At 34.8% G+C, this 26,192-nt stretch overlaps 1 protein-coding gene across 3 annotated transcripts in view; it reads right to left on the minus strand.

The window, feature by feature from the left end:
• Positions 1-26,192, minus strand: part of LOC131427991 (alpha-tocopherol transfer protein-like) — a 78,923-nt gene that overhangs the window by 14,959 nt on the left and 37,772 nt on the right. Inside the window, exon 1 of one of the 3 annotated variants that reach the window (XM_058591617.1) lies at positions 7,225-7,263. The exons of 1 other annotated variant lie outside the window; for it this stretch is intronic. The gene's annotated coding sequence lies outside the window, so the exon portion shown is untranslated. Of the gene's footprint in view, positions 1-7,095; positions 7,112-7,224; positions 7,264-26,192 lie in introns of those variants that run through there. One more of the 3 variants, XM_058591619.1, reaches the window with a different exon arrangement.

Consider the following 26,192-nt stretch of genomic DNA (forward strand, 5'->3'; position numbering starts at 1 on the left):
TTGAAAAATATATTCATCCTAAATTCTTAGAGCTGTAGAATTCTTCTTAGAGCTTTTGAGAAATAATCCTGCCGTAGTTTTCTCATCAAATAACTTTTTTCGTAAAGAGTTGAACCTTTCGATAAACCCGTTCCCTACTGATATGGAATTGAATTTACCTGCTTAATTTTAATGAGTCCAAACTACAAACCCCACAAATAATGACCTGCGTTCTTGACCCGAATCGACTAGCAATCGTTGACCCGCTAATTTCCATGATTAATTTACCTACTAAAAGCAGACTCGAATAATGATGGTAGCCGAAACATTTGGATAAATATATGCAGCGCACAAAAGTCTAGCAGTTTTACGTAACATTTCAAACTTATTATTATTCAGTTCAATTTGTACAGAGAGAGAGCGTCAACCAAATACAATTGTGCAATGCAATGCAATCGCTGGTTGTTTGAAAGCGTAAACAACGCAACGCCAACTCAACTAGTACGAATCTTGACTGGCGAACTTCGTAAAGGTAATAATCCTATATTCTCTAAATAAATTTCGATCTTGGTAAACTCATCATCGCAGATCATTATTGAATCTAATGAAAAAACCTCTCCAACTAATCCAACTAATGGTGTGATAATGCCATTTCTCTTGTCATTCAAACAGCCTAGTTAACAGATGTTTTTATTTTGATCTTGGTTTGCTATTTCATCTACCCGGGATACGAATTATTTCCAAAACCAAAAGTGTCAGCTATTTGAACTTCGATCTTGATCTAAAAATTGTTGAAGTCGATTTATCTTCTTCGAAAAAATTTAGCGTGTAGAAAAATGAAAGCGGTTTGTCGATTATGTAACTTCTACGATTAGCCGGGTAGATGCAAATGGCAAACTAAAATCAAAATAATGACTAATTTCACCATCATATTTTCAATATCGTTTTTTTATACCTGGCTTTAACCTAGTTGAGGTCGTTCGCCGGGAAATTGATGTTTCTGTGCTGTCATAGCGATACTTGATATTTTCTTAATATTTTAGCAAAGGAATCAAAAAATAGTACAATATCTTTTATGCATTAGTTATAATATCTTATTTAGTTATTTACGAGATATTCCAATTTAATTAAGTACAATTGATCTCGTAGTTATATCTTCAAATAAAATACAATTACATAAACTGGATCAGATTCATTTCGGGTTGCTAGAATATAGCTGAAAATTTCGTCTTTTATATAAATATTTTGCTCTGGCTTTGAATGACAGAATTTGATATTTTGTTGCTATTTTCTCATGTAGACTTTGTTATGATTTTTGATATTTGAAGACATACACTAGAAAAGGTCCTAAGTGCAAATGACAGTTATTACGGCTCTATCGGTTCTCTAACACTTTACATATAATAATGACTGAAACCATCAACTTTTGATCTGCACTTATGAATTTGTTGAAAAATACTGGAATATGCCGTAATAATTGAAAGATAAAGTTAACAAAGAGAAACTGTCACTTTCACTTGGGACCTTTTCTAATGTTTATCGTGATTTTAACTCTTATTTCAAACTAAATAATGTAAATTTCTACCATTGAGATGTTTGGATTTAATACTAAATGTGTTATTGGTTTGCCAATCACTTGTACCCGGGTTGAACAGGAAGAGTCAGCCATACGATCTTCGAACTTGATTAACAAACCAAAAATGAGTCTCGAACGAGCCTAAAAACGTTGAAACCGATTCATCCATATCCGAGAAAATCGAGCGAAGAGAAAAAAATGTGTTTTGTCAGTTACGTCATTTTTAATATTGTATCTCCCGAACAGGAAGCGACAGTCATTTAAACTTCGAACTTTAAAAAAAAACTGTAGGAGCATTCATGAACGGCTGCAACAGTTGGATACATGGGAATTAATTTAAATCCGTTTGAGTCTTTTGGAATGAAAAAAAAACGAATAAAAAATGCGGGTGGGTAATGTCACAGACATAACTGGAGGACGTGAATACGAAAAAAAAACTGACGTGCATCTTTCACACTTCCGAATATACGGTATGCGTCAGAAAATTTCGAGGCTCTCACTAATACTACCTTACCACTCAAGTCACTCAACCTAGTTTTACAAAATTTTGCTCCAGGTGTCAGTTATTGTTTACAAACAGTTTGATGTATTTGAATTTGTTTTTTTTAAGGATGGCGACCAATAGGTCGCGTAAAACCTCGTGGCTCACAGTGCGTATTACATTTCTCTCCATGCTCTCTCGCAAATGTGCAAAATGACTCTCGATGTGGCCTCGTAATCCCGTTCGGAGCTTAAGAAAAATGGCAATTCAGGCTAACGCATCAGAAGCAACGGTGAGAAGAGTTGTGAAATATGACATAAAGGGAAAATCTGAAGCTCGATTTAAAAGATATTTGATAACTGACAGAATTAAAGCAGCTAGAGTGAAGCGAACAAGAAACTGCTTAGTAATCTGAAGAAGAGGTCTACCGTCATTCTCTTTATGGATGAGAAGTTGTTTACTGTTGACAGCGTGTTCAACAGTCGCACCAACCGGTATATAAGTTCGAAGAAAGCATCTGATGTACCTGATAACATCAAATTCACGTTTCTGAGTTCTTCCATTAAAAGATCGATTTTGGGAGCTTTCATCACGCCTGCTAATAAGATGTGATGTGCTGAATCCCATGGTAATTAATAATTTCGAACGACTAGTCGAGCTTCGATCTCAAACAAAATTCATGACAGTATATTTTAACCATATGTCACAGGAAATCAACCCTTCAAGATATATTCCTATCCGTGTCAGCCTCCTAAATGTACCTGACTCAACTTTATTTTTCGACACATCCATGCAGCGCGAAGTGCGTGGAATCCCGGACCACCTACGCTCTATGGAAATCCCAAAAATATTTTCAAGTAAGTTCAGGCATATTAACTCTGAGAAAATGTTTTACACGGACGGATCGCGAATGGAAGAAGCGACAGGGTTTGGTATGTTCAACAATAATGTTTCGGCCTCATTCAAGCTTCAAGAACCTGCATCTGTTTATATAGCAGAGTTAGCAGCAGTTCATTATAGCTTGAATGTAATCGTCACATTATCTCCAAACCATTATTTCCTCTTCACAGATAGTCTGAGTGCAATTGAAGCCATTCGCTCAAACGCTGCTGGCAAAAATGAACCGTTTTTCTTGGGTAAAATAAAACAGTGTCTGAACGACATATTGAATAATAATTATCTAATCACAATAGTTTGGGTTCCGGCTCATTGCTCCATTCCAGGCAATGAAAGAGCCGATATTTTAGCCAAACGTGGTGCTATTGAGGGTGAAATTTATGAGAGACCGATTGCTTTCAACGAATTCTATAGCGCGTCTCGCCAAAGAACACTTGCCAGCTGGCAAGCTTCTTGGGATAAAGATGATCTGGGTCGGTGGATGCACTCAATTATTCCTAAAATATCGACAAAGGCATGGTTCAGGGGACTGGATGTGAGTAGAGATTTCATTCGTGTGATGTCCAGACTCATGTCCAATCACTACACGTTAGATGCACATCTCCTTCGAATTGGACTTTCCGAGACTAATCATCGTGCTTGCGGCGAAGGTTACCGCGATATTGACCATGTTGTTTGGACATGCGTGGAGTTTCGTGATGTCAGATCTCAACTAATAAATTCCTTGCGTACCCAAGGTAGACTATCCAATGTCCCAGTTCGCGACATTCTTGCTTGTCGTGACCTTCCATACATGAAACTTCTTTATCATTTCATTAAATCCATTGGAGTTCCAATTTAAATTTTATTTTATGTTAAACTGTTTTCTCTTCCATGAGTTCAACCAATAGCCAACTATAGGATATTGAATATAAGTGGTGAACTGATACAAACAATCCTGAAATAGTTATAAGATCATGTACAAAATAAATGTATTTTATTTAATGTAATTAAAATAGCAACTCGCTTGATAAAAACAGTGTTTAGATTAACTAATGAGTACCAACATACTAATATGATATTCGAAATGTATTAGGTTTAAACTACTATGTATTGTGGATGCCACGGCGAAGAAAAACTTATGTATATTGCCTATGAAATAAACGTATTTATGAAAAAAAAAAAAAAAATTCACGTTTCGGACCAAGCATACAGCAGGGGTGATGGTGTTTGGATTGGTTGCTTCCGACGGCCAAAAAATGGACCCCGTTTTTATCCAAGAAGGCCTGAAGGAAACACGGATTTGTACTTAGCAATTCTTAAGGATCATGTTTTGCCTTGGATTACATCTACCTACGGCAAGGATGCAAATAATGTGCTCCCTACTCACACGTCGAAGAAAACACAAATGTGGTTGAGGGACAACATGCCTCAATTCTGATCCAAAGAGATGTGGTCACCTAGCTCGCCTGATTAAATCCTCTGGATTTCAGGGTATTGGCGAATATTGAAGCACGTGTATGTGAACATCCTCACTCGAATTTGATCTCTCTACGGACCTCCATAACAAAGCATTGGAGAGAAATGTCATCAGATTATATTGCCAAGGTCTGCTAAAGCTTCAGGCATCGTCTAGAAGCAGTCATAAATGTAAATGGCGGACATATTGAGTGAAGAGAGAAGCTTAATATTCTACGCACATTTTATGTTAATACAGGTTATGTCTAAATTTGATTATAAAGATACTAAGCCCCAATGAAATTAAACATGTTTGAATCTCATTATTTTCTGACGCATACTGTTGATAATCGTTCGTATGAGTTGATTGTGTGAAGCGAGAAAACTTAGTTTTTGAATTATTCATGGTTATCTCACACTGTGAATTTTTTTACCATTTTGCTGATCATATATTCAATGACATGGACAAATAATTATGTTAATAATGTTCAGTACAACTCGAAATATTCACGAATAATGCATGGGCTGAAAAGTCCCGAGCCTAACACACAGATGGCGCAAGTTTTATTGCAGTCATCTTTTTTCAGTTAATAATAACCTTTAAAAGGCAGCTGTTAAAATTTCATGATATTCTATGCATTAGTTTGTGAGTAATTGTACTATGAGTGACTCTACTTTTGTTATTTTCAGAACAATGGATCAAAAACAATTTCGTGTATTAATTTTACACTGCTTCTTGATAGAAAAAATATCGTTCAACAACAATAAAACGTTGGTTTGCTGACTTCAAACATGGTCGTAGAGACACCGATCATGCAGAACGCAGTGGACGTACAAATGAGGCGGCGACACCAGCAAACATAAAAAAATCACAAAATCGTTTTGAATGATCGAGAAGTGAAGTTGCGTGAGATAGATGACATCGTAAAGATATCAAAAGAACGTGTTGGCTTCATATTGCATGAGCTTTTGACCATAAGAAGTGGGCGCCGCGTTTGCTTACTGTTGACCAAAAACGAGAACGTGTTGATGATTCTGAGCAGTGTTTGGCCATGCTTAAACGTAACAAACCGGAATTTTTGCGTCGATATGTGATAATGGATGAAACATGGACAGCAACTGGTAAACCTCGTTCAAAATCATAACAATCTGCTGGGAAGGTTCATTCAAGGATGTGCGTGGTGTGATATTTATCGATCATATTGAGTAGGAGCGTTTGAAGGCTGAAATTGCAAAGAAACGACCGCATAGGACAAAGAAAAAAATTTAGTTTTATCAAGACAACGCACCGTGTCACAAGTCAATCAAAACAATGGCAAAACTACATGAAATGAATTTCGAATTGCTCCCATATTCACCAATTCACCAGATTTGGCTCCCAGCTACTACTGGCTGTTCGCAGACCTGAAAAAAATGTTCGCCGGTAAGAAATTTCCAATAAAAGAAGAGGTTATGCTTGAATTGCTCTTGATGGAGATTACGTTGATGAATAAAGTTAATTTAGAACCAAAAAAATCATGTTCTCTTTGTTTAGTCTAGGACTTTTCAGCCCATGTGTTAAGTTCTACCCATTCTTCCACAAGACGAATTTTCAAAGGGCACCCCATAGTAAAGTAAGTCGTATTCACGTAAAAAATTAAAGCAAGGATGGAAGAACGGGTTAAGTTTTTGATCGGTTGTTGCATTCAAAGTTATTTTGTTCGGTTTTTGCATAAAAAAGTTTTTAAACGATTTTGGCGTTGCAAAGTCAGTGTCCGGCTTTTGCACTCCTCTGGTTTATGAATTCCAAAATACTCCAAACTAAGTTGCACTCATCCGCCATTTGCATTCAGCCGTTCAAATGAGCCAAAGATTGTCTCCGAGAAAATAGTGAAGTGAAAAAATGCTTTTTTTTCAATTCCGCAATTTATACCATTATATCTCCGAAAGTAACAACCATTTGAGAATTCATTCGCTTTTTTTTTTAATCAGTATTGAACCGAATTGGTGTATCGATAAAAATGTGAAAATCAATCGATACTTCGAGACCTTTACGGAGTCTTTTAACAGCATGGCCGCCAGAATAATGTCCAAGTGTTGGGAGAATTTGATTGATTTTCTCGTGAGATTTTTGAAGAAATGTCTCAAGCTCGTCATAAGCGGCCCTTACACGAGACAATATTATTGTCAATACAAGGAGTACTTTTGATCGTGTAATGGAAACTTCATTGGATTGATGAAAATATTGTCAAAAAATCAAAACTGCCCATCAATCCGACAATACTTTCTCTCCAGAGAGAAACTGTTAAATATGTCTAATGACGTCTTCTCTCAATATTTTAATATTCATTTGCAATATTTAAAGTGCAAAACGCTTGAATTTCTCGAAAAACTCAGACTCCAGTTATCAAACCGATTGGATTGATGGTATTGACAATACTTTGGATTGACATAATATTGTCACGTGTAAGGGCCGCTATACAGCACAAAACAAAGATGCTCTCCGCTAATTCGTCGTAAAGGTTTTGAATGAGCGTTGCTTCAATACATATTGACTCAAGAAGAATATCTTGTGTTTTTTTTATATTTTTAACATATTTTTGAAGTACATTCGAACTCATTGAACACCCTGTATTAATCTCCATGTTCTTTCTCTTTCGATTAGTATCGAACTTGCTTAGATTAGTTGAAAAAGGACACAAGAAAATGTGACTTTTAAAGTTCTTCTACCTCCTATCTTGCATACCTTTGATGCTTCTATACTTGAATATGCTAAAACGAAGTTATCTCATTCCCGAAACTAATTAGATTAACTTTTAAGATCACTGAATTACGTGGTAGATCAAATAGTATAACAATTTAAATAGACACTCACAATGCACCAACTGCTGCTTCGGCCACTTTCATCATGTGACTACTGCAACTGAGAGCGTCATGTACACCACGTTCATATATACATGGATGATTTTGCTAATGAAGGCACTTAAGCCATTTAAAATAATAAGTTCTATTATATTCTTTCAACCCGGGAGGCATAGGAAATGGAAACCAATTATTTGACTTGTTTAAGTCATGTACAGGAAAGATACCCAAGTCAAGCAACGTGACATACCACAAACATGTAATCAGATCCCGATGAATTAGATATAGATGCGGTATGTCTTGTCATCACACAGCACGTCAGTTTGACAAAAAACCGATGATGTAAAATATGATTTCTACGAGCAGCTAAATAAAACCCCAATAGGAGAGAATCCGAAACATGTTGTGAAAAATTGGTGACGAAACGAACATTCTTATCTACAAGCAAAAGTCAAGAAATAGTTTTTTTTTTTTTTTTTTTTTTTTTTTTTTTTTAAATAACTATTTATTGGAATATGAGTTAAAATTAAATTAATAAGATTTAAATTGGGTGTTCAGCCACAAGTGGTGACTTTTCAGCCCTGTTATATATATATGATTTGGTTATTACCATGAAGACATTATTTGCTTCCGCAATTCTGAGATTTTTGTGTAGGGAAAATTCTTAACCTACTTGTATTGTGTAATGGGGAAAAGGAACTTATATACTAACTTACTAACTAATACAGAGAGCGAATCGATTCAATTGAAGATTGCATCGATTTTTGTCGGAATTTGCTTATAATATTATGTGACATTACATCTAATGGTTCTATATTTGTGAGTCTGTGTAACTCATTTGTGCTAAACCAGGGAGGACGCTTCAAAATCATTTTCAGAATTTTATTCTGAATCCTTTGAAGCGTTTTCTTCCTGGTGGAACAACAACTTGACCAAATTGGTACCGCATAAAGCATGGCTGGTCTGAAAATTTGTTTATAAATTAACAGTTTGTTTTTTAGACAGAGCTTAGAATTTCTGTTTATAAGAGGATATAAACATTTAATATATTTATTACACTTTGCCTGGATTCCTTCAATGTGATCCTTGAAAGTGAGTTTTTTGTCATACGTTAAACCTAAGTATTTAGCTTGATCAGACCATGTCAATTCCAAGCCATTCAATTTAAGAATGTGATTATTGTTTGGTTTAAGAAAAGAAGCTCTTGGCTTGTGAGGAAAGATAATTAATTGCGTTTTTGCTGCATTTGGTTTAATTTTCCATTTTGACAGATAATCACTGAAAATATTTAAACTTCTTTGTAGGCGACTGCAGATCACTCTTAGATTTCTACCTGTGGCTAACAGACTTGTGTCGTCACAGAATAGCGATTTCTGACAACCAACGGGTAGATTTGGAAGATCAGAAGTGAAAATATTATACAAGATTGGAGCTACGCTCGAACCCTGCGGAACACCGGCTCGTACGGGTAGCAATTCAGATTTACAGTTCTGATAGCTAACCTGAAGAGTACGATCAGTTAAATAATTTTGAATCATTTTGATCAAATAAATAGGAAACTGGAAATCGGACATTTTTGCTATTAAACCTTTGTGCCAAACACTGTCGAATGCTTTTTCTATGTCTAGAAGAGCAACTCCAGTGGATAACCCAGAAGATTTATTTGATTTTAGCATGTTCGTTACTCTGACAAGCTGATGAGTAGTTGAATGTTCTTGACGAAATCCAAACTGCTCTGGTAAAAAAATTGAATTCTCATTTATATGAGTCATCATTCTCAACAAGATAATTTTTTCAAAAAGTTTACTGATAGAAGAAAGTAAGCTAATTGGGCGATAACTTGATGTTTCTGCTGGGTTTTTATCAGGTTTTAGGATAGGAATTACTTTAGCGTTTTTCCATCTTTTTGGGAAGTAAGCTAATGAAAAACACTTGTTGAAAATTTTAACCAGGAGTCTCAAGGCAACATCGGGAAGATTTTTAATAAGAATATTAAAAATTCCATCATTACCAGGAGCCTTCATGTTTTTAAGTTTCCTAATAATTGATTTAATTTCATCAAAATTCGTCTCAATAATGTCATCGTGTGATAACACTTGGGTTGAAATATGATCATATTTCAGTGAGACTTCATTTTCAATGGGACTCACAACGTTTAAATTAAAATTGTGAACACTCTCGAACTGCTGAGCAAGTTTTTGAGCTTTTTCACCATTTGTAAGAAGTATTTGATTTCCTTCCTTGAGAGCAGGAATTGGTTTCTGAGATTTCTTAAGAACCTTAGAAAGTTTCCAGAAAGGTTTAGAATATGGTTTAATTTGTTCAACTTCTTTAGCGAAATTTTCATTTCGCAAAAGAGTAAATCTATGTTTAATTTCTTTTTGTAAATCCTTAACTATGTTTTTCATAGCAGGATCACGAGAACGTTGATATTGTCGTCGACGAACATTCTTCAACCGAATGAGCAGTTGAAGATTGTCATCGATGATAGGAGAATTTAATTTAGTTTGAGCTTTGGGAACTGAAAGATTTCTAGCTTCGATAATATAATGATTCAAATTGTCAATTGCTGTGTCGATGTCCGCAGAATTTTCTAAAATAGTTTCATGATCCACATGATTTTCAATGTGAGATCTGTAATTCAACCAATTAGCTCTATGATAGTTGAAAATAGAACTAATTGGATTAATTATAGCTTCGTTGGAAAGTCTGAATGTTACTGGAAGATGATCTGAGTCAAAGTCAGCATGAGTAATCGGTTCACTACAAATGTGACTTTGATCTGTTAGAACCAGATCAATTGTAGACGGGTTTTTCACGGAAGAGAAACAAGTAGGATTACTGGGATGAAGAACTGTGAAGTAACCAGCTGAGAGTTGATTATGAAGTATTTTACCATTACTGTTATTTTGCCTACAATTCCACTGGACATGCTTAGCATTTAAGTCCCCTATTACGAAAAATTTCGATCGATATCTTGTAAGTTTTTGCAAATCGCCTTTAAAGAAATTTAATTGTTCGCCGGTGCATTGGAATGGCAAATATGCTCCAGCGATGAAATAAATTCCATGAATGGTTTCAACTTCGATTCCCAAGCTTTCAATAACTTTAGTATTGAAAGAAGGTAAAATTCGATGTTTGATTTGCCGTTGGACAAAAATGGCAACTCCACCACCCATTCCAGTAAACCTGTCAAATCGATGAACCACATAATGTGGATTACTTTTCAATTTTACATTTGGTTTAAGAAAAGTTTCTGTCACAATGGCAATATGAATTTTGTGAACTTTGAGAAAATTATAAAATTCATCTTCACTCGATTTCAAAGATCGAGCATTCCAATTTAAAATATTCAAATAATTATTTAACATCACTGTTAAATTTTAAATTCATTATAATATTATTTGCAAATTTCCATCCGATTTGAAATGCTTCAAAAAGTGATGAAGTTGAATTCATTTGGATGATCATTTGAAAAAGTTGATCTTGTAGGTAGATCATTTTATTTTCAGTTATATCGCCTAAATCGACTTCATTTAAAGAAGCGAATGGCATTGAAGGAATATTTGTAGGTAGACTGCCATTAGAAGAAGATGATTTGGCCGGTCTACCTATTAATAAATTGTTTTCGTTAGAAGAAGAACTGCAAGGCGGTCCTGTGTTTTGATTATTTACATTAGAAGAAATAGGTGATAGATTTCTACCTAATATACCAGCATAACTGACATTAGAAGAAGATGATGACGAGGTCGATCTACCTGTCAATAAATTGTTTTCGTTAGAAGACGAATTGACAGGCGTACCTGTTTTTTGTTTCGAAGAAATCAGTGCCGAATTAGGCGTGGCATTATTAACGGTTTTCTGATTTTCAGGTATGTTCTGTAAATTTAAGGTCGTTGATTTGACTTGTTGTCGAAGCGAACGAGCGTTTAAAATTTTTTCCCTGACAGGACATTTCAAATAATTGGATTTATGATTTCCATTGCAATTTGAACATGAAAATTTATCAGTGGTTTCATTCGTTGGACAATCGTCTTTCGAATGCGATTTACCACAATTCAAACACCGTATATCCATATGACAATTTTTGGTTCCATGACCGAAGCCTTGGCAACGACGACATTGCGTTAAGTTTGCAATACGATTATGCCGTTTATAATGTTCCCAATGAATTTTAATGTGGGAAATGAAACGTACTTTTTCTAAAGTTTTCAAATTGTTTACATCACTTCGATTGAAGTGTATTAGGTAAAGTTCATGGGAAATTCCAGAGCGTGGTTTAGAAGTACCATTCGCTCTTTTTTTCATAAGTATTACTTGGGAAGGGGCAAAACCAAGCAATTCTTTTAGTTCATTTTTAATTTCATCAATACTTTGATCATTTGATAATCCTTTCAAGACAGCCTTGAAGGGTCTGTCTGATTTTATATCATATGAATAAAATTTATGAAGTTTCTCGGACAAATATCGAATAAGACGTTCGTAATCTTCCAATCCATCAACCAAGACTCGACATTCTCCTCTTCGTCCGATTTGAAATGAGACTTTTACTTCCGGGAGAAAAGTAGAAAGCTCAGTACGGAATGCTTTGAAGTCGGAAATCATCACCGTCACTGGTGGCATAGATTGATGTTTCTTCCCAGAACGACAAGCGTCCATTTTGGGAATTTTTGAAGAATTTTCTTCTATGTCGCTACAATCGGATTCAGGAAGAATCTCGTAAATATTGTTAGACGGCATAGAATCAACGGAAGGGAAATCCGTCCGTTGTCTTTTATTTTTACATTCAGATTCTATAAGATCGTGAATGTTATTAGAAAAATGTTGAATAACGGATTGTGATTTATTCCGTATTGAATTATTTTTAGCCTTAGGCTTGTTGCCTTTCCGGTTGGACGCAGGCATTTTTGAAATTAATGAAATTTTAAATTAAATTAACTAGGCTAAATTAGTCTTCGATTAGACTCCTAGCTAGCCTTAAAAAAGGCTGATTAATTTCTTAGTCACTCTAATATCACTCTTTGTATCACTTAGTCACTTAGTTAGTGATTCAGGTAGCCTTGAAAAAGACTGAAGCCTTGAATCAATGAAACTCTAGGTAGCCAGAAAAAAAAAATTCCAGGAGCCAAGAGCTATACGCGTGCGGTGCGAACGACTGTTCAACACCGACTGAAGTCAAGAAATAGTGTTTTGAGGAACTCCACAGTAAAAGTGATGAAAAAGGTATCATCAATAGTTGAACTAAAATTTTAGGTTTTGATTTTTTTTACTTTAACACAATCAAAATGTATTAATACTCATTCATCTGTAGTTCCTGAAACGGAAGTCGCTTCGGATCAGGAATACTTTTCATTTGAATCTTAGTTTGTAAAAGTGTAGAAGATTTTTTTGCTGATACCATGAGTGACGAACGGTTATTACGCATGCGTACGGTTGTTCTTTGAAGGCTACATTTTCTTATGTAACTTTCGATCAAAGTTCAAGTAACCCAGTTGAATCACTCACCCAGCAACAATCCACTGGTCACGTGTCAATCTTACCACAAACCTGTTCACTACGGTAAACTTTGTGAGAAAATGAACAAAAAAAACATTTACGCTTAAGGACAACAATACTTCTTCCACAAACACCCCCTCTTTTCACCATCCGCTAACTCCTGTTGTTCTGCGGCAGAGCTAAACAATATTCATGTTTGAAATTCCGAAAAAAAAATAAATAAAACAAATTTTCAAGAAAAGTTCTAACAATGAAACTAACAACCAGTGCAGTAACAGCGACGACAAATCAAAGGACGATGGTGGGATTAGTGAACCAATAGTAAAAGATAAAGAGAGTACGTTTCGTTATGAAGCGTTACATGCGTTACTTTTTAGCAAGTTATAAACGTTACGAAGTGTTACTTGCGTTACTTTTTTGTTATAAGCGTTACGAAGCTTTACATGCGTTGCTTTTTTGTAATTTATTGGCGTTACGAAGCGGTACTTGCGTTAATTTTGTGTAAGTCATAGGCGTTACGAAGTGTTACATGCGCTACTTTTTAGGAAGTTACTGACGTTACACGTGTTACTTTTTTGTGAATCATAGGCGTTACGATGTTATTTCACACGATTCAACGGTTTCAATATTTTAAATGTTACCGACAGTCACGTACCCAAAGGATAAGGAGCTGCGGGACCCTGACACCTCCCGAAATCAGAAACAGAGACGAGAAAAATATTTGAGAAATATTATGGGGCTGTTGATCCTGTAGATTACACCGTGAGATAGAGATTTTGATAGTTACGTGATGATTCCACTACCGATAAAGCACGCAGCGGCAGGTCCTATGAAGCAGAACAGAGTCAAAACCACATAAAACGGAGGATGAAACCTGGGTAAAATATATGACAATAATACACGGGCCAAATTCCGATTCTAGAAATGAGTCATGATTTCAGGAAAATAATATATTTTCATGTTATGATAATACACCATGATTAAAACTTCTCGGATCATGATCCATTTGAACTGCTTTCGTTGAAATTTAAACGTAACGCACTTGACGTTGTTAGGTATAACTTCAGACGTATTTCTGCTACGACAGTAATTTTTGCTACATAAATTTAGGCAAAGACATAATATTAACAAGATATCCAGCTCTCACATTTCCCGAACAAATCATTGGCAACAACATTTTTTTGCGAGCATGGCGCCCTCAGGTGAGTCCCCATCGAATCTCGTACACAGAAGTAGGGGAGAGAAATGTCAAATTCGTGCGCGCCAAAATAGCACCACTGCGCACCCATACAATTGACATGATATGTTGAATGTGCGATGGCGTTGCTGAACTGAAGATTGATTTCGCTCCAAGCTGACAGGGTCTGATTTAGGTGTTATGGTGCAAAGCACGACGAACTTCTTTTAATCAGAATCATTAACAATTAAAATGTTATGTTCTTGAAAAAAGACGACGAATAAAATAACGTGTTCACTTTTGATTGTGTGTTTTCCAGTTTTGATTTTGTGTTTCAGAATTTAAACACTTAAATGAACTGCATGAAAAAACAAGTGTGAAACTCTATGTGGAGTTCTTGCAAATACCGAGGATCGATTTTGCCTTTTATGTTTTCAATCGTTTGCAAAATCCTCTTATTCAAAATATTTAGGTGAATCAATACAACTTGTGTTGTTATATCTATGAAACAAATTAATCAAAGTGGTTGAACAAAATATTTTTCAGATTTTCGTTAGATGGTGTTCCTAATTCACAATCGAATTAATTTTTTGGTTTAGGCTAGCTCTCGGTATATCATTCCAGCAACAACGGTCACATCAAATATGTAAGAATGCATGATTTTGTTTTGATTGTGTTTTTTGCATGAATATTCTTCGGTGTTTCAGTTTTCATGACATTATTTTAATGACCGTCGTTTTAAGCGGCAATTTGAGATTTTAATCACTCATTACTCTGTAATGTCTAAACTGCAAATCGGATCGAATTTGAATCTAAACGTGTGGCAATCGATTAAACATTCCATGATATGTCGTAGTAAGTTCCACTTTAAAGTTTACAGTAAGTAAGTCGAAGTAAGTTACACTTTAGAGTTTACAGTAATTTAAGATACTTCCGGAGCCGGTATTCAGGAACCATCATAACTCAAACCGATTCGTATGGCTATATGACGAAAAAAATGCAATAGTTTTGAGTCAACTTTAAAGCTTTTCGGGATTGTCATCTTCTGTATCGGTTTGAATTTTAAAAACTTATCACCCTGTAACTTCAGAATCGGAAGTCAGAATTAGATAAAATTCACTAATTTTCTATGGGACCATTAACCCCTTTAATTTGAATTATAGTTTTTGAAATTTGGCCTTTTTTTGAGGAAACGATTGAGTTTTGAGAAACGATTGGATACTGGAATCGGAATTCGAAAATCGGTGTAGCCGTAATCAGTTAAATTCACATTAGGAGCTGTATAGTTTACATTTGATTATAAATGTTTGAAAAACAGGTTAGACATCTTTGAGAAATCGTAGTGCAAATTAAAAAAAAGTGTCAAAACTTGTCACCAAGAAGTCTGTACGGAATTTAATGAGGAACGTTCGGAAGAAGGTGCGCCAGCTAGTCTACAATGTCTAAGTAGCTAATGTTGAGAATAATATTCTGTTGCTGTAGTCTAATATTATCAGTATATCGAATTAAATTTGAATATCTAACACTTGTGAATTATTTACAGTGAAATCAAAGTGCGTCCATACTTTTTGGGAGAGTCTTTATTCTGTTTTCAAGGTCAATTGTGACAGATACTGTCAAAAAACTGAAAATTTTGACATAAAACTTCGTATAACTCAAAAAGTAAACATCCGATCTCAAAACCATTCAATAGCGTTCTGGGTAATGGTTTGATCAAAATCGGTCCAGCCATCTCTGAGATCTCAAAATGGAAAAAAAAGAGTTTCGTGTTTTGATAAAACATTGTTTTTTAATGGGTAAAAACACCGTGCAAGCGAAACAATGGATTGAAAAATGTTATCCGGACTCTTGTCCATCAAAAGCAACGATTTGTCGGTGGTTCGCCGAGTTTAAACGTGGTCGTACCGACACAAATGTCGCGGAACGCTCGGGTAGACCTGTGGATGCCGTTATACCGGAAAATGTGAGTGAAGTGACAAAAATTATAATGAAAGATCGTAAAGTGAAGCTCCGTGAGATTGCTGAGATGACACAGATATCATATGGAAGTGTATTTACTATCCTTCATGAAAAATTGAGCATGAAAAAGGTTTTTTCCAAGCAGGTGCCGCGATTTCTGCGATGCACCCTGCTACAAGGCGATGAAAACAATGGCGAATTGGGCTTTGATCTGCTTCCCCACCCCCCATACTCGCCAGATTTAGCCCCCAGTGACTACTGGCTCTTTGCTGATCTTAAAAAAAAATGCTCCAGGGAAAAAGATTTGGCTCAAATGAGGAGGTCATCGCTGAAACTGAAGCTTATTTTGAAGCAAAAGGTAAATTTTTTTATAAACATGGTATTGAAAAATTGGAAAAACGTTGGAACCATTTTATCACTCAAAAAGGTGATTATGTTGATAAATAAAAAAATTTTGCAAAAAAAATGTTGTTTGCATTGTTAGTCTCGGGACTTATTGATCCATGTGTTATATATATATATATATATATATATATATATATATATATATATATATATATATATATATATATATATATATATATATATATATATATATATATATATATATATATATATATATATATATATATATATATATATATATATATATATATATATATATATATATATGTATATATATAAGGTAAAACGAGTTATAAATAAAAACGCGATATGCAACACTCCACTGTTTCTGCTGCGATTGTAATTTTTGCGTTATGTGTAAATTCAGGCGTTATGTGTGATTTTTGCAACGATGGTAGTTTTTGCAACATAAATTCAGTGCAAAGCACGACGAACTTCTTTTAAACAGAATCATCAACAACTAAAATATTATGTTTTTGAAAAACGACGACGCCTAAAATAACGTGTTTACTTGCGTTCATTGTTCCAGTTTTGATTTTGTGTTTCAGAATTTAAACACTTAAATGAACTGCATGAAAAAAACACGTGTGAATCAAACCGCTTCAAAAGAAACTCTATGTCGTTTGCAAAAAAAATTTAAAATATTTAGGTGAATCAATATAGCTTGTGTTAATATATCTATAACACAAATTAATCAAACTGGTTGAACAAAATATTTTTCTGATTTTCGTTTGGTGTTCCAAATTCACAATTGAATTTATTTTTTGGTTTACGCTAGCTCTCGGAATATTATTCTAGCAACAACGGTCACATCAAATATGTAAGAATACATTCAAACAAAATGTAACATTGATGTTTGTCAAATGGAAAGCGTAGCCGTGCTTAGTCTCTTATGATGTTAGTTTTCGGTTCATTATCTTTATGTTTATGTTATGCTTAATTCTCTATCAGCCGATGGGTAAAACAACACGAATAATAAATGAATATGCTTCAGGATCAAGGAAATATTTTCAATAATTGCTGCTTTTTGCCAGTACACAGTGGCTCAAAATCGTAATTTCACGCTCTTAATTGATAACTCATAGGAACGTGGTTTTTGAGGTACAGTATCTTCAGCAAAGTTGATCAGAATGATAGACGCCATCTTTAGGAAAATTTTATTTATGTGATTAATCCCACTAAAAGTAAGATAAAAATATTATTTTAATTCAGGGCCGTGAATTAGGAATCCGGCAATAAGGTATCCCAGATCATTTGTTTTTTCGACTAATTGGGACAATGAACGATTATCTCGCTTCTGACAACTAATAGAACTGTAATCTCTTCAGTATATTTTTAGTATTTGTGTAGACTTATAATTTACGACCATTTGATGCAGAATTAGTCTTGTGATTTAGTTAGACGGTTACTTCGGACAGATTTAGTTAGACGGTTACTTTGGACAAGTGTATTAAAGTTCCAAGATCTATTAGATGATTGATAAAATACTTCTCACAGTATCTAGAGCTAGTGAGTATATGAAGTTCTGAGCATTCATAACTAGGAATGAGAATTGTTTTGAAGAGTGTCTTCGACACAGTTTGTGGACTACTTAGGAATAGACAAATTAAACATATATTTTCTTGGTGGCTCATATAAGCCACTAAAGTATGATTAAAAATTAGCTCTAGGTTCTGAAATCTGAAACATTCAATGTTCGATGTTCGAACTTCGAAAACAATGAATTTTTCCATACTGTTGGATATAAAGTTATGGGTATTTTCAGAACTGGTTTGGTGAGTAGATTTTTTCCGCCATCCAGGTTCCCGATTTCTGGATGCACTGAAAATAATGGATTAAAAACTTTGGAATGAACTTCGCGACGTCGTATGATTACAAATATCGAAACATTTTTTTAAACTGAACGCAAAAATTGTTGCAGTACCGGATACTTAACTTATCTAGAACGTGTTTTAAATCGAACAGCAAAATGATAACATAATGTGATATTAATTGAAAATTTGATGAATCGATATCATATTAGGATTTCAATCTTATGTTGCTATCATAACCAGATTTCAATTTGTTCTCATTTTGATGTTAGACTTTACTCGGGTAGTGTCTGCTTTTTGCCTTACCATTAATCTATTAAGCAATCTATCACATCACTTGAGACAGAGGGTTCAAAGTGATATCCGGGTAGAAAATTGGAGTTACGAGCTTTGAAAGAAATACCTACATTTCTCAAGTAACGCATTTTCGAACCATGATTAATTTTCATGGCAGAAGATTTATTGCCCATGGTTTCATGGGAAGTTCAAATGATTGGTTTCCTGATTTTCTAATCATGACAGCAGTAACGGATTTCTTTCCGTTTGATAATACATAAAATTGTACTGGACGACCGAAAACGAAAAGTACGCAAGCAAGCCTTAGTTAAGCAAGATTCTGCAGATGAGCAAGATATCCTGCCGCTGAATCCCGCACATACTTATTTAGGGCTAGAAAGACGAGCGCAAGCGCACCTCGAGTACATGTTTGGTTGAATCTATTCTTGTATGCCAGAGAACAGAATGATTACTCAACAATAGACTGAAGTCAGCACGAGTGTTTCGAAGCGGCCCGAGTAACCCTGAAGGCGTCTCAATGGAACGGAAAGATCACAATGTCGTTTTTCTGGGATCGACATATTATACTTTTGGAGGACTACCTCAAATCAGAAACAATAATCCAGTATTAGCGTATATTAATGAAACGATTTAAGACCGAAATCGTTGTGGCTTTACATGACGCACAAGAATGGTTAAAATCAACGGTATAGGTTTAAATTACTTGGGCATCACCCTCGTTCACCTGATTTGGCTTCCTTGCACTATTATCTGCATTCAAACTTTAATTTATCCCTGAGAAATTTAGGTGAGTTTCGTTTTGGAATTTCAGACCACTATTTCCGGTACCTGAATCCGAAACCAGTATAGCCAAAGTAAATTGATATGGCCATATACTAATATGACCTATAAATTTAGAAGATGTTTTCCGTTCTCCAAGAATCGGCTGTGCTACTCTATGCAGTGAATTGTCGTCATTTAAAGTAGGAATGTAATTGATTTCAGAATATATAGCATCACCACAAGTCTTGTTGATTGTTATGCTATATAAATATTTAGAAGGTCTTGGACATGTGATGCAGAAATATCATGACAATAATCGTGAAGAAATATAATACAATATCCTTTTCTATGGCACAGTCACAAATTCTATTTGAATACTCCATAATGACAGTTCCAGTGGAAAAGTTTAAAGTGTTAAAAAGACCGGTAAAATGCACACCGAGAATTAAGTGCATAAGTAATCTTCAGTAACATTATTTTTTTATCTGAGAGTCCCTCCCGCAAACGAAACCCTGGGTACGGGCCTGCTTCAGAGTGTCGTTGCCGAAACACTATTCTAGCATTTGCAATGTCGTCGCGCCATTGTAACCGTTTTTCACGAAAAATTTATTACAAATTGACGAAAATTGAAATTTTGACATCGCTGAGTTGAACTGTTATGGTGTACTAGTAGTTTAATATGAAATGATTTACACTGACGAAAAGAAAAGCTAGTATCTGGTTACAAAAAACTTGTAGACTAATGACTTTTCATAGATCCTCACTTACTCATGGCCAGTAAATATTTTTCTGTCACCAACCCTACACACTAGATTTGTATTTATCTTTTACAATTTATATAGACACAAAAACTACGTAAGAGTTTTGCTATTCACTCGTGCAAAATAATATACAGGTTACATGATGGAACGTTGACATTGATTAGGGTATAAAACTGAGAAAACCTGCTGTACGTACACGACATGGACGAATGAAAAGATAAACATATACAACTTTCTCAGCAGTGCAGCTTTATTGAAAATTTTTCTGTGGCATAGCGCACTTTTGCAGAGCATTGCAACTGTGGCATTATGATACATTATGTTAAAGGCAGTACCAACTCGCCATTTCATCCCTAATTGCGACGTACAATCTAAAATAAAGCATAAGTAAAATAAGGATAATGTTTTTCTATGTACTCGCCCACTCGCAACATTCTATAAAATATATCTAAGTAACGATCAAGATTACCAAAATACCGCTTCAAATGAATTACTTTTTTTATTACGTTCAGTCAATCGATTGACGTCATACTACGCTTTAAAAATATTATTTCTCATCAAGCTATCGAGTGTGATGCTTTGCAAACAACATTGAATCCGGTGGTCATGGTTCATGATAATGAAACTTTTTTTTTGCTGTCGCTGGCTTGGGCTTCAACTAAACACTAATGAATAAGAGCGTCATCTTCAAACGTTTGCGGGGTGTACTTCATGCTTGGGAGAACTTCCGTCTTATTAGACTTTTTTCACATGTGGGATACACCTGGTCATCGAAATGTCGAATAATAATACTAATAATTCATCGCTGCTTGACCTTCCTGTTCAACCTTACGGCAGCGGAGTCGGTCAGGCAAAAACACAAAACGATAATTCATGTATGCCTCTGTGACTAGATTCCGTTGTTTGTTTTTTCTATTGAATATCAATGTTCAAAATGGTAAAAGGAGCAATTAGAGATATAATAAAATATTACGTATCAGTTTTACGTGAAAAAACAGAAGGTAAATTATATTGGTTCGTGGAACAGAAGGTAAATTATATTTCCTTCTTGCTGGATGATGCCATGGGGCGAAAACGATAATTGACCTACATATCGCTCGTACTGAGATGAAATTGTACCGAGATGCTGTTCAATTGGGTTCAAAGTAGTTTAATTGCAAAAAAACGACTTATCCGGAAAGTTAAGGGCTTCAGTTTTACCTTATGGTAATTTTATCACAAATGTTCATTTCCTTTATTCCATTCATGAGACTTTTGAATTACGACCTTTTGTTGGGTACTTCATAAAGTTAATCAAATGTTTTGCTCAAGATTATCGAAGCTGTCTTAACAGTCTAGTGATTCTTTCTTTTAAAGCACTCATGCGACCAGTAGTGATATGTGAAATTATTTATCGTAGCGTGCTAAACGTGAAATTTGTATTGCAGCCTAATTTCTCAAGCAATATCATCTTTCTGTTTGTTGTAGACTTCAGCTGGAAAAAGCTTCCAACCAACTGTTGACGGCATTGCATAGTTCCAAGAGACAAGTAAAACCCTAAAGGGTTTTTGGTTGTAATTATTCTATAATTCAATCCAGTGAAGCAATATCTAGATACTAGCTGACCAGTCGAACTTCGTCTCGCTTGAAATTATTTTTTAAATTTAGCTTTCCTGACAGCAGAATTGTCAAACGGTAATGCTTCTTTCTATTATTTCACTGATTATTTAGCCCAAAATAAACGAATTACGACGAATTCGTATCCAACACATTAACTTCGGCCCGAAAAAGAAAGTTCAGACAAAATTATTGCAAACATGTTAAAAGGTTTTGTTACGGAAAAATTAAGTGAATGCACCGATCGCCATCTTATCCTTTGAGTCAGTGCATTGAAAGAGATTGTAGATCTCTCTTATGGGGCAATTTACCTTTTCAGAAAAACAGCCATTGTTGCAAACGCAAAAGTAGTTTTCTTAGCTGTCTTCGAGCAGAAATTCAAAACAGAAATATCAATTTGTTTGGCACATTTTTTCTGAATAAACTGATGTTTTCTTCGATTCATCAAACAATAGTGGAGGAAACTGGCATTGAGTTTTCAACAATGGATGTTTCCCGGAGATTGTTTGTAGAACCTTAAACTAATTGTTTCGACATATGAAATGAGCGGTGGAGCAGAGATGACAAAGATGAATACTTGAAATTGATTCCGCAAATTTTCAAAAGCGACTTGTTGTTTGTCATTGTAAGGCTTAATTGTAGACTGAAGACCTTAAAAAATTTAATGGTAAATAATAATGGATTATCGGAAGGAATAAACCTGTTTTGAGCGGATGTCCATACGCTGCTTCACCGCTAGTCTGATGATAATAATTAATCTTGTTTGATGAATGTTCGTAACATGACAATCACAGAATCAATTTCCGATTAACAATTTAGCGATGAAATAAGAAATTATTGAACATTCAAAAGTTCAAACTATCATTTTATTAAATTAAATTAAATTTCTAAATAATTGTGTCAATAGTCGTCTCATTAGTTGAGTCACCTCATCATTTTAATTAGTACTCGATCTATAATTAACGAATGGCGTTGAGTTCGGCCTTGAGAGTCAATATCAGGAAGAATTATATGAAAGAATGTGCAATTTTTCTGTTCTTACGGAGTGAATATGAGGAGTGATTATACCAGTATTCTTCTTATCGTTCAAACCAATCCATGAATCAGTAGTAGTAATGGTTTTTGAATGCCTCGAATTCTCCTCCAGATATGGTATTCGCGATTTGCATTTGGTAATTGGTCAAGTAATACAAAGTTCGAAAAATGGAATGATTTGGCTTAAGCAGCTTACAAATGTCATGATGTCATAAGCAGCCTAAGCATCCTGTAATCCACCCTTAAATTTTTACTCGAAGCGACTGAAGGAACTTCAACATGCCAAATGAAAGAAAAATCTCTTTATTTGACCTCATTATTTCAGCAGCAAAATCCTGTCATTAATTCGTTTAAAAATCGTTCTATATGTTGACATGTTCAACTCACAATAGTCAACATTATTTATCCAACTGATCACATTGTACACAATGCATCAGCTGGTAAACGATGTCAGAACTTTTGATCCTGATTACGATATATCAAGAACAGTCAAATGCGTTCCACCAGTCATTTGGCAAGCAATGATTGTGATACCCTATTCAGTACGTGTTTCAAAATAAAGAATCACATGCATGTAAAATCTCCACCCAAAACTACTCGTTGCGCGCCAAAAAATTTCCCAACGATCTAGTATTCTTTTCTTCAACGGCGAAATACTGAGCATCTTCTTGCGCGCCAAACACCAATTGTAGATCTAGCAATCATTGGCGACTTTTTCAGTGGAAAATTCCATTGTCCATACAAAATAACTTTATTGGTTTTTCCCACTTTTCCGGTAAGTTTTCCTAATTTTTTTGATGTACGAACCCGGTGGGGGTGAAAACTGATCAAACAAAAAAAAAGCATCTCAATCCGTCCATCCGTTCTTACGTGATGCGATTACAAAGAATGGTCTCTGCATTTTTATATATATAGACTAGCTGACCCGTCGAACTTCGTCTCGCCAGAAGAATTGTCAAAAGACTAAGTGGTCAACGTTTCTCTCCATTATTTTTCTGATTACTTAACTTACAATCAACGGAATTCGACACACACTCGCTTTAGCTCAAAAAGAAGAAATATCACCAAAGATTAATGTGAAAATATGTAATACCTCTGTTAAGCGAAAATTGAACAAATGCACAGATATCTATTCTGAACAGTCCGTTTTAAGCAATTACTCATACGTGAATGTTCACCCGACAGAACAAACTTCAAAGCAGTTTCTTATACACAAAAAATTTCTATTTTTGTGTTCTGTAATCATTTTTCCGGCAACGATCTGTAAAATATTATTTTTCCAACTTGCGGTCATCTGTCAAAGAACTACTGAATATAGGAAAATCCTATGTAAAAGTTACGATTATTTATTATTTACTGACACGGTCTGTGAACTCTGAAATGTCATTTCTCTTGACGAACTCAGTAAAAGTTTTACCAATATCCGGAAAATTAATAAAAAATAATGAAGAATTTCAGTAATCATCACTAAACATTCAGCAGAAATAAAGATCTGTCAAAAAACATAATTTTCGGACGTAAAGGTGTGAAAATTTCTAGATTTGTAAAGAAAAAAATATTCGTGTGAATTGATTGCTTGCGAAAAATAGATAATACTGATTCCTAGCGGTAATTTTTCATTTAGTGTATATATTCAAAAAGCCTTCTACAACTTATCATTTCTGCTCTCTAAAATATGAAGGGTGATCCCATATTCTACTGAATTGCATCCAAAAGATATTTGATCATTTTATTTGAAAAAATTATTTCTGAAGAGCAAATGTAATTCAATTCATTCATCACACGCAAATAAATAAATTAATCGGATGAAAATATGTTTTGAAAACAAAAATGCTCCTTCCTTTTACCAAAAAATTGTAATACTTTACGGGTCAAGATGTTTACATATTTTTAGGATTGTTTTGTGAATTTCGTCGAACGTCGGTATTGAATAATGGAGAAGTCATTAGAATTATGACAGATCGAAGTTCAGTGGAACTGTACCGATCATTCAGCAAATAAAACATTTACTGAACGGATTACCGAATGTCCAGCTGTTTGAAAGTCAGTAAAACTGTACCGACATCCGTAAAAATAATTTGGTGTGTACAGCTTTTAAGCAGCGAGAAATTTTTCTCAAAATCTGTTCTGTACGTTCAAGTTATCAAAAAGTACCATGCGATATTTTGAAGCTCTAATAAAGTGGTTATTTTCAGGTACTGTGGAACTTTTGATTGCTTGGAGACGACGCTTAAATTGTAATTTGATATTGATCTTACCAGTTTGAACATTCTTCACAGAATATGCAACATGAAATGACAGTCTCAATTCATTATGGTAATTATATTGAACATTGATATCTGATAGCCACTTACTGTGTGCGCATAGTTTAATCTAAATCATTAGAAAGAGAAATGCAAGGAAAATCTCTTAGATTGACTACACAAAGCATCTCGTTGCGCTCCAAACAATCTTTTCAGCGATCTAGTATTCTTTCCTCTTTTTCCTTATTTTTCTGATTACTTAACCTACAATCAATAGAATTCGATACACATTCGCTTTAGCCCAAAAAAAGAAATATCACCAAAAATTAATGTGAAAATGTGAAACACTTCTGTTAAGCAAAAATTTATCAAATGCATAGATTGTAATCTCATCCTTTGAGTCAATTCTCTGAACAGAGAGCAGTTCCTTGCACAGCTTTAAGGCAGCGGAAAGTTTTCTCAGAACTTGTTCTGTATGTTTGAGTTTCCAAAAAGTGCCACGCAAACTTTAGAGCTCTAATAAAGTGGATATTTTTCAGGTACTGTGGACCTTTGGTTGCTTAGAGAGGCTTAGTATACTCTAAATCATTAGAAAACAAACTGCACGGAAAATCTCTTAGCTTGACCTAAACGCTTCTACAGCACAAACTTTGCATTGATTTATTCAAAAATTTACTGATTTGTTAGGCCGGGATGGCCAGTATTTATCATTAATCACAATTCATCAAAAGGTAAATGATATCAGAACTTTTTCTGCTGCCTACAGCGGTTTTCTAGAAAACAGTCATATGCATTCCGTCATTGAGTCATTTGTCAAGTTTTAATACCCAATTAAGCACGTGGCTCTAAATGATGCACGGGAAATTTCAACGATCTAGTATTCTTTTCTTCGACGGTCAAACACTTATGCAACTCGTTGCGCGCCAAACATCAACCGTAGATCTAGCAAGCATTGGCGACTTTTTCAGTGGAAAATTCCATTGTCCATACAAAATAACTTTATTGGTTTTTCCCACTTTTCCGGTAAGTTTTCCTAATTTTTTTGATATACGAACCCGGTGGGGGTAAAAACTGATCAAACAAAAAAAAAGCATCTCAATCCGTCCATCCGTTCTTACGTGATGCGATTACAAAGAATGATCTCTGCATTTTTATATATATACTAGCTGACCCATCGAACTTCGTCTCGTCGAATTTTTTTTTGCGTAAAAACAAATTCCGGCGCTTCTTTTCCTGATTTTAATCAATAAATCTTCCATATGCTTGAAAAATAAACTAATGAACTGATTGGTTAAATTGCAATTCAAGAAAAGCGAAAATCTTAGTCTAAAACTTTTCCGTTTTCCTTAAAACTACTCGAGTAAAATTACTTCAGTTTCAGCTTACTTCCACTGACACATTTGATTAGCAACAAACACATTCCTACATGGATTTCCTCT

The sequence above is a fragment of the Malaya genurostris genome, chromosome 2 (genome assembly GCF_030247185.1).
Source record: "Malaya genurostris strain Urasoe2022 chromosome 2, Malgen_1.1, whole genome shotgun sequence".
NCBI classification, from domain to species: Eukaryota; Metazoa; Arthropoda; class Insecta; order Diptera; family Culicidae; genus Malaya; species Malaya genurostris.